Consider the following 14,209-nt stretch of genomic DNA (forward strand, 5'->3'; position numbering starts at 1 on the left):
TAACTGAATGCTTGTATGTTTAGGTGGGTAATCAACCCTTTCCACATTTGTATTTATTTACCTGTGATAGGAAATAAAATAATTTTCTTCATAGATTTATATTATTTAAATGTAAAAATTATTATTGTCATTTTTATAGTCAAATGCACTGATATTATTGGAGTTATGATAATTTGTGTATTCATATTCAACTTAAAATATTAAAATACTCTGAACTAACCAAATACTGAAATGTAAAATAGGTAGTAAAACATTTAATAAACAATTCCTACAACTTTAACTTTAAGTTATTAACACATTTTGAGTTAATAGGTATCGTGTTTAACCAATGAATCAAATGTTTAACCAGACATAATACTGTCTTTATAGCATAAGTGAAATGATGGTAATTTTAGAATATTCGATTTATTGTAAAAACTTAAGTTTTATATGTAATTGAGCTAGAAAATTATCCGTATAATATTCATCTGAAATCAGTGATGCAAAAAAAAAAATGATAATAACTATTAATTTCTTAGTCACTAGTTTCCATGATTTTCTTTTTGTTTTCAAATAGTTAATTTACATATATAATCAGCTATTCTTTAACAGTATTAGTATCTATGAATTGACTTCATATAGTTAAAGAGTGTCCACAAAATATATAAAGAAGCCTGAACACATTTATGTCGTTCAGTAATTGTGTGACTCAAAATATTTGTTGAACTTCAAGCCGAAGAACACCGTCCAGCTTTTTTAAAACAATCAGATGATTCAATATTTAGACATGTAAATCCTTGATGTAGTCTCCTTGGCGCAAACACAGTGAAACAAAATTTAATTGGCACAAAATCTATGTTCAGTTGAACGGATAAAAGTGCAAAAGGTCACATATTACTGTCAGTAGATTTGTGACGAACAAATATACAATTGGATAAATTATCGTTCTAGATATGTCATGGATTGATATTAATTGATGATCCTTAATAATATGAATGACATAAATGCATTATCGATAATAAAAGGGTAGGTAATAAACTGTTATGATATGAGTTCTCACATACCATCATTTAGAATAATGTAAAGTATACTTCAATGCTTCTTACCATCCAATATAATGTATTTCATAATAAATGTATGACAATTATTTTAATTGCATAAGGAAGTTGGCCCAATTCAATAGTATAAAATACTAAAGTGAAACAATACAGTTATTAACATTGGATAGAAACAATTATAAGTAAGACATTTATTACTACCTGACGGGAACATGTTAACTCTCCCAGATCTATTTCAGTACTACTAAGCTAGGGAAGCATGGAGCCTCTATCGGTATAACTAATAACGTCTTCCACATTGACAATATGTGGCTGCAGAAATTAAACAGATGGGAATATTATATATAATATAAAATAAAAGTAACAGTATAAAAAAAAACACATGTTTGTATTATATTAAACGTGAAAAATACCTCTTTTACAGATGGTACAGAAATAAATTTCAGTTTTTGTGATTAAATCCACTTCTTCTGTAGACTTACCTATTTAGGAAATCTATGTAACATAATCCTTTTATGGATCGTAGGGACTTAGATATTAGGACAAAACAACTTGATAATGGTAATAATTATAATAGTTATAATGAAATAAAATAGAATGTTTATTAAGAAAACATACTACGTAAAATAACACTAATGAATAATATTATGCTATACAGGGTGATTCACAAAAAAAGGGAATTATATAAAAATAATATTATAGTATTATAGTATTTACTATTTGTAATACAAAATTTAAAATGATAATTACAATCCCTACAGTGTAGTCAATTCATAGATTAGCAAAACATTTAAAACATCTCGGGAGAGCTTTTCACACATTTCTTTCAGGTAAACATAAAATTGACCCGGGAGAGTTAACTAGTTTTAAAACTCAGGAGAGTTTACCACCGCCCAGTTTTACAAATTACAAATTATTCAGGTAATAATAGAGAAAGCTGAAAAAAGGCCCTACTTAGCAATAGACATACAGCGTACAAAGGGTTCATTTAGGCCATAGTTCGTTGAAGGTAGTGGGATAAATAAAGGATAAGTATGTCGTGACTTTCTGGTAGGAACTTTGAAAGATATAGATGAAATAGTGGAAATCAGTTACTCCAGATATAAGTTTTTTTTAAAAAACAAACGCACAGTAATGGGCTTTTAAATGAAATAGTAATTTAAACTCAGTTGAGATGCATTTTATGAACCCAAGGGTCTTGAGAGCTTTATAACAAATAATTTAATGTATAATCTAGGATTCAAGGTGGGACTAAACACAAAACCCAAATCAGCAACTGACTAATCAAGGGAAGATAAAGTAGACCCATTAATGTTATAAATAAAGCAGATAGGATGGGTGGAAATCATTGAGTGACATTTAGAAATATTAAATTACAAACATAGTTTATTTCCCATGAAATAAGACAGTTTAGATTATTTTATAATTTATGACAATCATTTAATGAGTTAATACAGAAAAATAATTTCATATCATCGGAAAAAGCCAGAAGGTTAGCATGTGCAAGACGCAATTTGCACTATTAACAAAAACGAAGAACAGAAAAGGGGATCAATTTAACCCTTTGCTTCCTATTATGAATGAACGAACTAAACAACGAAAGAAGTGGTTCACCAAAACCGGTTTACACTGACTAAGACAGAGTTGTCAACGTGGTCGAATCATAGAAAAAAGATTAAATGGGTCGAATGCTTTGGCGAAGTCAGTGTATATCATATCGAATTAAGAGTAAGCTTCAAAGACGTGATTACACAAGACAGTGTTGCATGTAACTGTAGAACGGCTAGGCCAGAAACTATTATGCTCTACCATAAGGATTTACAATCTGTTAAATTTTTCCAAGATTAATAGATTAAAATATTTTTGATATATGTGAAATGGATTATTAAAAACAAACACAAAATTCCCCAATTCGAGTATTCTGTAAGTTAACTCTTTATTTAACTCTTTTTATTCGACATCTTTACATAACATGATATTGCTGACCGTCAAGTTACGCATACTGGTCGGTCTTCTCCAAGTGCGACGCTAGTGTGAGCCTCAGGCTAGCCAACCTTAATACGTAACAGTCGGCCTTTCTGAACTAGCGTTGTCCTTATAGCATCTTTATATAACAATGTACAGACTAATATAAAAAAGGTGGACAAGTGGATGTCGCTCAAATGTATAGTAGGTGCAAGTGTGTCACTGAAAAATGGATGGTATTAAATTTTAATTCAATGATATAGTATCAATGTATACAAAAATCGTTTCTGAGCGGCGACGGTTTGTCAGTGTGGATAATATCTTATATTACCTATATTTATATTGTTATTACTTATTATTAATACGGTAGCTAGTAAGTTGAATTAATATTATAAAATTACTACAAAATAACTAAAATCGTTATTCTTGATTATTTAGTATGTATTTTCCTCAAAATTTAAAAATAAAATAACTATAAAAATAAAACTATGTTTATGTATATTTTTAGTTTTTTGGTTACAGAATTAATTACTTACGTTGAATCTTGTTTTAAATTTTCAATCCTTAGCTATAAAAGTTGTACATTTTATACATTTTTAGCTATAAAATCATTTTTAAATTTTTAATTTGATACATTTTGTCAAAATTTGAACTTTAAATGCTTATAAAAAAAAAATTGTGCATATATATTTTTAATATTTTTCAACTTCTATAGTAAAAATATACCAGGAGCGTTGTATTACATTTTTACGTTTTTTGGCCCAACAAATAAAATTTTATTAATATTTATAGAAAAAAAAATCGAAATTTGAAATTGTCCATAAACAGCTCAAAACGAGTCAAAATATTTTCAAAATGTTATGGTGTATAGAAAATGAGAATATAAACATTTAATGACATTTTCATATACCTATCTACAGTTATTTATTTTTGAATAACAACAAATTAAGAAATGTAAAAATGTAAGCTTTAGACGCTCATGAAAATTTAATTTTAATTTCCTGTAGGGATTTATTTTTTTATAACATTAGACAAATTATATTTTTAAATTTTAGATAAAACTAAAAAAAATTATAAGTACTCCGTTAAGTATCCTGGTACGTTTTCAGTTTTTATGAATGAACCAGTGATTGGTGCGATTTCATTCTTTAATTTATTGTTGATTGTGTTATTAAAATTTTTACCTAACGGGATTTTAGTAGTTTGCAAATAGTTCTTAAATATTTATTTTGTTTTTCATTTTCATTCTTTGGCAATTATAGGTATATATTATAGTTTTTATTGGCAAGTTTTGAAAAATGAACTTTATCATGGTAGAAATAACGTTTCATTCCTTTTTGTCTAGTCTAGTGCAGGTTTTTGGTAGTCTTAATCTGTGCCGAAACTAGAATTTCTTAGCCCTAGGGAAAAGGATTATTTAGGGGCTGTTGAAATTGAAGCTAGGATGCATCAATGACTTTAGTATTAATGTAAATAAGTAGCACAACTTTATAGTTATGTATAAGTATAATAATTAATAATATATCAATATAAATGTAACATAAAACTGGACTGATATAGTGACTATACACACCGTATGACGGCGTATGTGCAAGTGCCTTTCACATGCATTGAAAGCCCTATATGCACAATTGAGGTCATCCTATATCCATGTATAATAGCGAAAGTAATAGTAAAAGTATTGGCCAGTTATGTCATAACTGCCTAAGTACTAGAAATAAAATGTACACTCGTGTACTTACAAGGTTTGAATACTAATATTAATTGTATACTTCAACACCCTCCCTCAATTAATAATTTCTTTGATTGTAGTCACTCCTATTGCTGACCGTAGTTTCTCGAAATGTTCCTTTACCAAAGGATGGTCAGAATGTCATCATACTGTTCCTCTATCTAAATGTACTTATAGTTGAAACAATTGGTTTTCATACTTTTCTTGAATGAAATGGTAACGTACGTCTATGTGTTTGGTCTTCTTGTGAAATTCCAGATTTTTCACTAAACGTATAGCACTTTGATTATCAATACCGGTTGTTTATCACCCGATTTTGATAAGCTTATAATCAAACGTGTTATCCACATGATTCCTTTTACAGCTTCACTAGCTGAAATGTATTTTGCTTCCATTGATAATAATGACACACGATGTTGTCTTTGTGATGTCCACGATATTATACTTGACCCATATCTGAATAGATATCCCGACGTCAAACGTCATATTTGAATGTCACCTGCGTAATCTGCATCACTAAATATTTCTAATGATAATTGTTTATTATTATTAAAATATAAACCCTAATTAAATGTTCGTTTAACATATTGTATAATCCATTTTATTAATTTCAAATGAGTTTTTGTTGGTTTTACTAAAAACCACAAGCAAAGTTCAATGCATATGTAATATCTGGCCTTGATACCTGAGATAAAACAATAAACTTCCTACTGCTTGCAGATAAGGAATTTCTCCACTCAAAATCTCAGAGTCATCTTGTGGATAGAGTGTATGTGACTTATTTATCGGAATTGAATGTTCCTTAGCATCCAACATATTAAGTTTATTATTTATATACTACACGCATAATATGTCTAATAGGTACAAAAATAATGACCCATTTTTCATTAAGTCTACTTGCATACTTAGTAAATATTCTATATTTCCCCTTTTAACCTCAAACTATGTTTCCAAGTTTGTTAAAAGTTCCTCTATTATTTCTTCATTATCTGCAGCGATTAAACCATCGTGAATATATATTTAAAGAATACTTCGATTGTCATTAGCTTTAAATATACACGCATCTGCTTCGCTAGATTGTAAACCAAACAGATTCAAAATATAGCACTCTGATTATCAATGAATAACACCGGTTGTTTATCACCCGTTTTTGATAAGCTTATTATCAACCGCGTATTCCATTTGATCCCTTTGACTGCTTCACTCACTGCTATATATTCGGCCTCTGTCTAAGACAGTGACACACAATGTTGTCTCTGCGATGTCCACGAGATTATACTTGATCCAAATTTGAATAATTAGTATCCCGACAACGAACGTCGTGTTTGAATGTCACCTGTATAATCTGCATGGGTGGTTGTACCGTGTATATTTCTTCCTGTAGTTCCTTTGAGTTATTTATTTATCTACGTTAGTTCCTAAATAGTTAGATATATTTATTAGGTCATTAGTAATTGATCTATTTCTAGCGCTGTTACTTGTTTTAGACTTGAGTTGCTGAAGTTACTTTGTATAAGTAATTCTTTAATATCGATTTTATCTTTTATTGAATTTTTTTTAATTTTGCGTTTCTGTATGTCGCTTAAGGTTTGTCATTAAAACGACTGAAATAATATTCAACTCGGGTTTTCAGTTCAGAAACACTTTTATTAAAATGTAAAGCAAACATAAATAAATCACTAATTTGGAACACTTAGTCCGTACTACGACTTGTCACTTCACACGCACGGTCGTCGTACCTACGTCCTCGCCGGATCAAAAAGCGACAACAGGACTGCGCGTTTGGCGTGTTATAAAGCAAAATATAATTCTGTTTCAGCACATCTTGCTTCACTGTCCTGACCTATGTTAATAATTTACAGCTTAAAATATTCCCACATATAATATTACATATATATTATTAAATAATATACGACACTGTATACTTAGTGTTGTCGTGGTGGTGTTGATCATAATCTGCCTTCATCATTGCTTTTGATCTCTCCGATGCTTCTCTAGCTTCATTCCACAGTTCCTCTGGGAAAGTCCAAGCGTCTGCCATCCTGATAGTTCCCGTGTCTTTCCCAGTCTAAAACGAGGACGATACCATGAAACAGCTCGAATGGTGTTCTCTGAGTAACCTTGCTCTCACTGTTATTGATGTCTGTCTGGTACCATTTATAGGCACTAGTCCCAATCGTCCTCCTTGGTCACCTGTGTGAAAAATATAGCATCACAATATTATTATGCGGTCCTAATTATCCATTTGATTATGGTCTCCGTATCGAGGTTGACGTATGTAGTACTCCTTTCCTTTCGCAGAAATCTTCAAACTTTCTGGCGGTAAGGCATGTTCTTCGGTCAGTCACCAGCCGCTCTCCGTCACTGGTGCGTCTACATGTGCCATCTTTGTACCTAGACGATATCACATAGCGATTTGAGAGGCCTCAGAGCCTGATGAGCCTTAGATAAACCAATTATTGACAATCTGTTAATATGACAAATTTTAATTAGTAGTAGGAAATTACGCCACTTATTCACCGCCCATATCACCGCCATTAATTCCAATTTTCCTGAATGGTATTTTGACGCTGCTTCTGTTAGCTTTTTACTAATACAGTACACCAACCTTGGCGTTTCTCCGTCCTTTTTCCGTTATAACAAAATTGCTCTTATCCCGACAGAGCCTGGCATCCATGTGTACCTCTGTTAAAAATGTATTCTGATTAAACATTGGCATTACCGGCTTACTTACTAAAACGTTCTTTAATTTATCAAACGTTTTCTGCTGTGGTTCGTGCCATACAAAATAAATGTCATCCCGGTCTTTGTTAGGTTTGTCAGTGGTAACGCCCCTGTGACATAATTCTCCATTAACCTCCGAAAACAACCCTGTTAATCCTAGGAACCTACGTACTGCGTGAACATCAATTGGGGTTGAAGACTCTTGTACAGCCTAGTCTTCGCATTTCCTAGTTCCTCCACATACGAAAAAACCCAAAAATTCTATGTATTTAGCACCCAGTGAGCATTTGGCTGGTTTTATAGTCAAATTGGAAACCATAATCGTATTTGCATCTCCTTCAATTTTTCCAACATCTTGGTCCAATTTATTGTGTCAATGACCCAATCATCTAGGTAGTTCTTCACAATGGTATTCCGCAGCTTACATAACACCCGAATTAGTTGAGTGAACTCTCATGGTGCACCTTCCTGGTGCATGCGTTGAACTATCCTGTGTAGTCGAGAATGCCGAATGAAGTCTTCACCGAGCGTCTTCGGTTGATGTTAATTGAAGATAGCCAGTCGAAAAATCCAACTGCACAAAGTACTTGCCTGTCGACAATGCCTCAACTTGTTCATGCATATCCGGTAATGGAAAGTCTAAAGCCTTTTCACCTATTTATTTAGCTGTCTGTAGTCATACAGCCGATTCTTGTCACCTAGTTTCACTAGTATAACCGGACTTGCATACCTTGACTCTGTTTCGAACACTACTCCATGTTTTTTTCCAGTCTTGTACAATCTCCGCGATTGCTTCCCGATCGGCTGCTGTAGTCTTATATGGACGACAGACTTCGATCTCATGTAGTTCCATTGCAGTGAAACTTGTATTGCCCAATTCTTTTCAATTAACCACGAAACAGTCTCTATACTCGTTAACTAAATTCACCAGCCCTCATTCAGTATTATTTCGGTATTTACGTACTTAAAATTATTACCGGTCAACGGTTGTCTGTCTGCTCTGGCATCTAACGCGATGACCTGTAGCACCTCAATTTGTCCGTCGACACTCGTAGCTGTAGCGCCTCTGATTCAAATTTGGTTCTTTGATTTGGCCAACTTCATTTGTCCACCCCTCTTTCCAGTAAAGTTTACCACTGGATTGTCAAGCCAATTCCATCCGATGATTACATCTGATTTTTGCGCATTATCCGACACTATCAGTAATTGTACAGGGCCCCCCTCTACTTCCTCAACGATAATTGTTGAAAATATTATACTACTAGTCGTCACTGAAGAGTTGTTCATGTCGCCAATTCCATTCAGGCTAGTTTTGACCTCAGTTATCGGTATATCACATTTTTCCGCCATAGAGGTTTTCATCAGTAAATAATTACTTCAATATTACTCTATAATACGCATTGTCGGCTTATGCTATACTTTCTAATACAATTATACTTTTTGGTTTAATGACCTGAGCAGGTACCTGGTTAATAGAAACGAATAGGTAAATAGAAATAAAATCAGGGTTATTGCCCGACCTTCCCATAATCAGGTTTTTGTGTTATAAATATTTTTAATTCAGATTATCGATTGTCAACTATTGTGATTGTTAAATAATCATTTTATTGTTCCTCCTAGATGATTAAATATTAACAAGAAAATCGTGGATTTTTGTCAAATTTTGTTTCTTTTTACTTCTCTGCCGGTAGAGTAAAACCATACGTAAATATGTAAATACCATAGATGTTTCTATTCACCACATTTCCTGAAAATGAGAAACTGATCATTTAAATAAGGATATAAAATAATCTGTTAATTATACAATTATTTTGAATGAACATAAATTAAAATACTGAAAAAGACCCATATTTTGATGTACTTGAAAGCGTTGTACATATTTTAGATTCAGAGATATAACAGCTGAAATTTGTAAATTGTTTCTATTCACCCACAATTACAAATTCTTGTGCAGCATCTCATCTTCACCGTCACCGTGGATGTTATATACTAGTGATGGGAACTATCGAATAGTCATCTATAACCTATTCGAATATGAAAACTATTCGAATAGTTTATCGAATAATTTATTGAATAATTATTAATTTATCGAATAGTTTTTATTCGAATAGCTTATCGAATAGATAGTATGGTTACTGGTTGCCCATAGACCTATGATAAGATCGTTTTAAGCTCGCAACCAAATTAAAGCTGAACAGCTGGAATATTCACCACTAGTTAATCTTAACAAATAAGAATGCGATACCACCGTCAGTCTAAAGTCTAAAAAATACAATAGAGCAGCGACATGTTGACCGATCAAGGTAAATTCAAATAACTTATGAGAGCGCTTTGTGACTCATGTTGTCATCTTTGTCTTACAAACAATACAAACGTACAACATGATAAAAACCGTTTCACGCAAATAAGAACCACTTAGGCTATAATCCAAGTTAAACAACCCAATTTTCAGTCTTCACGCTATAAAAACGCTTAGTCTTCACGCTACAGTCCACGAACTATTCGATAGTGCCATTCGAATAATCCACCGAACTATTCGATAGTGCTATTCGAATTCGCTGAGTGTGACATAAATGACGAGTCAGTAATCTGTGAATCGTTACAAATGTAATCTGGATAGATTGGTGAAGGACAGTAAAAACAGAATTGACACAAAAACACATGACGGGGAACTCGAAAAGACCGAACGTTGTCGTGACGGTGGTCTTGTGTACGTCTCCGGGCGCAATCGGTACCTGATGATAAGCTCGGACGAGGTCCAATTTCGTGAAAACGGTCTTGCCAGCTAGATTCGCCGTGAAATCGTGCAGGTGTGGCAGTGGGTAACAGTCAGCGACGGTGACAGCGTTGAGTCGTCGGTAATCCTCGAACGGTCGGAAAGTTCCATCTTTTTTAGGCACCAACAACAGCGGGCTGGCCTATGCGCTCAATGACGCTCGACAGATGCCTTTCTGCCGCATGAAATCGAACTCTTTTCGCAAAAACAGTGGCTGGCCCAGTCATGTGTAGTTCGTGCATCACATCGTGCAACACAACCGAGTTGGTCGGGCCCGGAGATTAGCGAGTAACTTCAGGGTAGTCCAAAAACAACGCGCTCCACTTTGACGGGTGCATGACCGTGCATAAGCGAAGTGATTTTTATGTATTTTGTTAAAATCCGAAATTTATATGCTTATAAAAAATATTGTGACTGTATTTTTAATATTTTTCAACTGCTATTGTAACAATATATTAGTAGTGTTGTATTAAATTTCAAACTTTTTTAACAAATGAATGAAATTGTATTGAATTCTATATAAAAAAATCCTAAAAAAATAGAAACTCAAAATGTCCACAAACAGCTACTAAACAAGTCAAAATATTTTGAAAATTTGATGGTGTATAGCAAATGCTAATATAAACATTCAGTGAAAATGTCTTATATCTTTGGTAATTTTTTTTAGAGTTACACCAAAAATCAAAATCGATTGTATGGAAAACTAATTTTGCGTAAAAATTCCCAATATTCCTTAATTTGTTTTTGTTTTTCCTTGCGGTATTTAAAACTATTTTGACCTATGCAACAACTAGATTCACTTTCCTATCAAACAAGATATTGAAGTTAAAAATCGAAGCATTATTCAAGCATTATTATTATGAGCGTTTGAAGTTCATATTTTTACAAAATTGCATATTCACTCGATTTCTCATGTAGCGATTTTCTTATTTTGATGTAATTTAATGACGAATAACTGTAGAACATGAAAATTTCACCCAATATTTATATTTTCATTTTCTATAAACCATATAATTTTAAAAATATTTTGACTCTTTTTGAGCTGTTTACGGACATGGTCAGTTTTAAATTTTTTAAATTTTATTTTCTATAAATATCAATAAAGTTTTATTTATTGGGTAAAAAAGCGTAAAAATGATAAATACATGGGCACAATTTTTTTATAAGCGTTTAAACTTCAAATTTTGATAAAATTTAATAATTATTTTGTAGTAAAAGTTTATAAAATGTTCAACTTTTACAGCTAAGGATTGAAAATTTAAAATAAGGTTCCATGTAAATAGGTATTATATAATATATAAATTACTTTATTCACAATAATATCATCAAGTATACTTAGTTATATCATAGGCTGACTTACCGTCTTCGCTTAGAATTGTTTTTCTTATACAATGATATTATATCATTGAATTCAAATTGAACACCATCCTGGCCACCTTTTTTTTATTTGATTTAGAATTTATGTATTCAGCTAAGATTTTTTTGTTCAATTTGGCTTTTTATTAAATATAGAATTTTAATTCAACTAGGCTTTTTTATCTGATTTAGATTTTATTTATTCAACTAAGATTTTTTTATTAATTTTGGATTTTTTTTATAAAAAAAATGCCTAGTTTAATATCAAAAGCCCATATTAATAAAAATTAAATACAAAAAAAAAAATTCACAATCTGTAGGTATCTCCTACACACTCCGTGTTTCCGTGAATCCGTATTTGAACATTTTGCGCTCCGGAGAAACATTCCCTCCCCCCAAAAAAATAAATTTATTTCTTAAAATTTAATGTAAAACAAGTACCCAACTATTGATGCATTTTAGCTACCAAGCTTCCTATCAAACAAACCTATGTATTTTATTGAGTTGTGCACTTGTGCATAATGTGCAATCAGAATTTGTTGATCGGTCTTAGTTTTAAAGTTATAACCAGTGGCGAAGCGTCATAGGAGACAAAGAGACAACGTCTCCCCACTTAGAAATTAAAACACCGGATAAATAAATAATTATTTTGTTTTATAAAATATTTACATATGTGAATTTTATTTTACATTAAAAATATGATGTATGTTTCAATATTTGTTAAAATCGGTTTTTCATTGTACATATAATTTTTAAAATAGATTAGATGTGCGCGATACGGTCGTGCGTATGAGAAGGCGATATACGGCCTTACGGGTCATTCCAAATATGGTATTATATCTAAAGCCGCGTACACACTTGTAACATTTGCGCGTAAAATCTTTTGATGCGGCCAAATTTACCGACAACTGGTCGAACGGTGCTACGGCGTTACGGCGTAACAGAAAATGTTACAAGTGTGTACGCGGCTTAATATCTCGCAATTTTAGGCGTGCGGGTACACGCTATTTTTTATTTAGATTCTTTGAGGTCTGTTTGTTTTTGTTTATATACTGGTTCTGGTTTGAAGGCGTATTATTGGGGCAGTGCCGCAGTAGCCTATCTAAACATGGAGCCCAAAGGTCGTCGTTTTTGACGTTGCCTTGGAATAATAGATAACAGAGCTTGCACTCATGGGTAGTTCTAAATTAAAATGGGCAGTTCTAACCATGTATTTTCTGTATTGTTTACATATATTAGTTAAGGTTTTATTTTATTATATTTTCCATCTTCAGTAATATGCATCAAAGATATTCATAATTTCATTGGAACAGACATAGATTTACTAGAATTTGCATTGTAGTATGTATAATTGATATCAATGGAAAATATATCTGAATTACGAAAAATGAACCTTATTAAACATTTAAACTAGTCAAAACAGTATGTGCCTCAAAACATTTTACAAATGTTTGTAAAATGTTTATGAGAGTAGCAGCTGCTAAACCTCGCAGTGCCGATGTTGAACATTGGATGAATGCTAGCAACTTATTAAAATCACAGTTAAGTCATACGAAGAATTAATGACATAATTATAATTTTGGATATAGCAGTCTTAATTAATATGACACAATTGCCTGCCTATTTAATGTTGAATTCAGAAAAATGGTAAGCACAAACATATTTTGCAGAAAGTTCTTCACGATGTAAAATAGCTAAATCAATATTTTCTAATGAAAAATACCAAAAAAAAATTTAATAATTTAAATTTAAAAGTTAAATAAAATTGTATAATATATTATATAGGCTTTGATTAAAAATTAATCTATGATATAGGTACCACCAAGGCACCAACTTATTAAAATATACATCGTACATCAATGGTGGGCAAGTTAGTAAAATTTAGTGACATAGTGCCATAGTGGTTTAACTTTATAATAAGGGGCCAATCCAGATTGCTCACAAAAATGAACATCAGAGTATCAGACGTACCTTGTGAGACGGTACGCAACGACGACCAGTACAAATTACAGGCGTCGGAGCCACCTCTCTTCACCTTGTCAACCGCCACAACGGGCTAAGCCAGGGCGACACCGCTGACTACTCCCACCACGTGTCAAAAGGCACAAGGCGGGACGGGAAGGCAAGTCGCGTAGAGCAAGTACCGGCCGCCGGCAACTTTCTCGTTCACCGACCACCGGTACCTCTACCGTTCCACTGAACGATTTTATGGATATACGATACCTACCGCCACCACGCGAACCACGTCGTACCGTGTTATTTCTGTGTACAATATTTAATTACTGTGTATCCGAATAAACGTACACCCGTGGACAATACCACCTACATAACGAAGTGTTAGTCATTTCTATTAAAAGTTGTGTTCGTTACCACCATCCACAACTAACGACCGGACTACCGCAACACTTGTTATAACTCTAAAAAAAATTGATTTCTCATAACTCCTAAACCATAGGTAGTTAATAGTTATCATTTATATACGTCTATATTTTTTAAATCAAACATACAAATTAATTTTTCTTGTTTTTATGACAGCAGTCATTAATAATTTTGTTTATATCCAATTTAGCTGTCTTTTCTATTTCAATATTTAATAGTAGGTACCTATTTAATAGACTG

This window comes from Metopolophium dirhodum, chromosome 1, assembly GCF_019925205.1.
Source record: "Metopolophium dirhodum isolate CAU chromosome 1, ASM1992520v1, whole genome shotgun sequence".
Classification (NCBI taxonomy): domain Eukaryota; kingdom Metazoa; phylum Arthropoda; class Insecta; order Hemiptera; family Aphididae; genus Metopolophium; species Metopolophium dirhodum.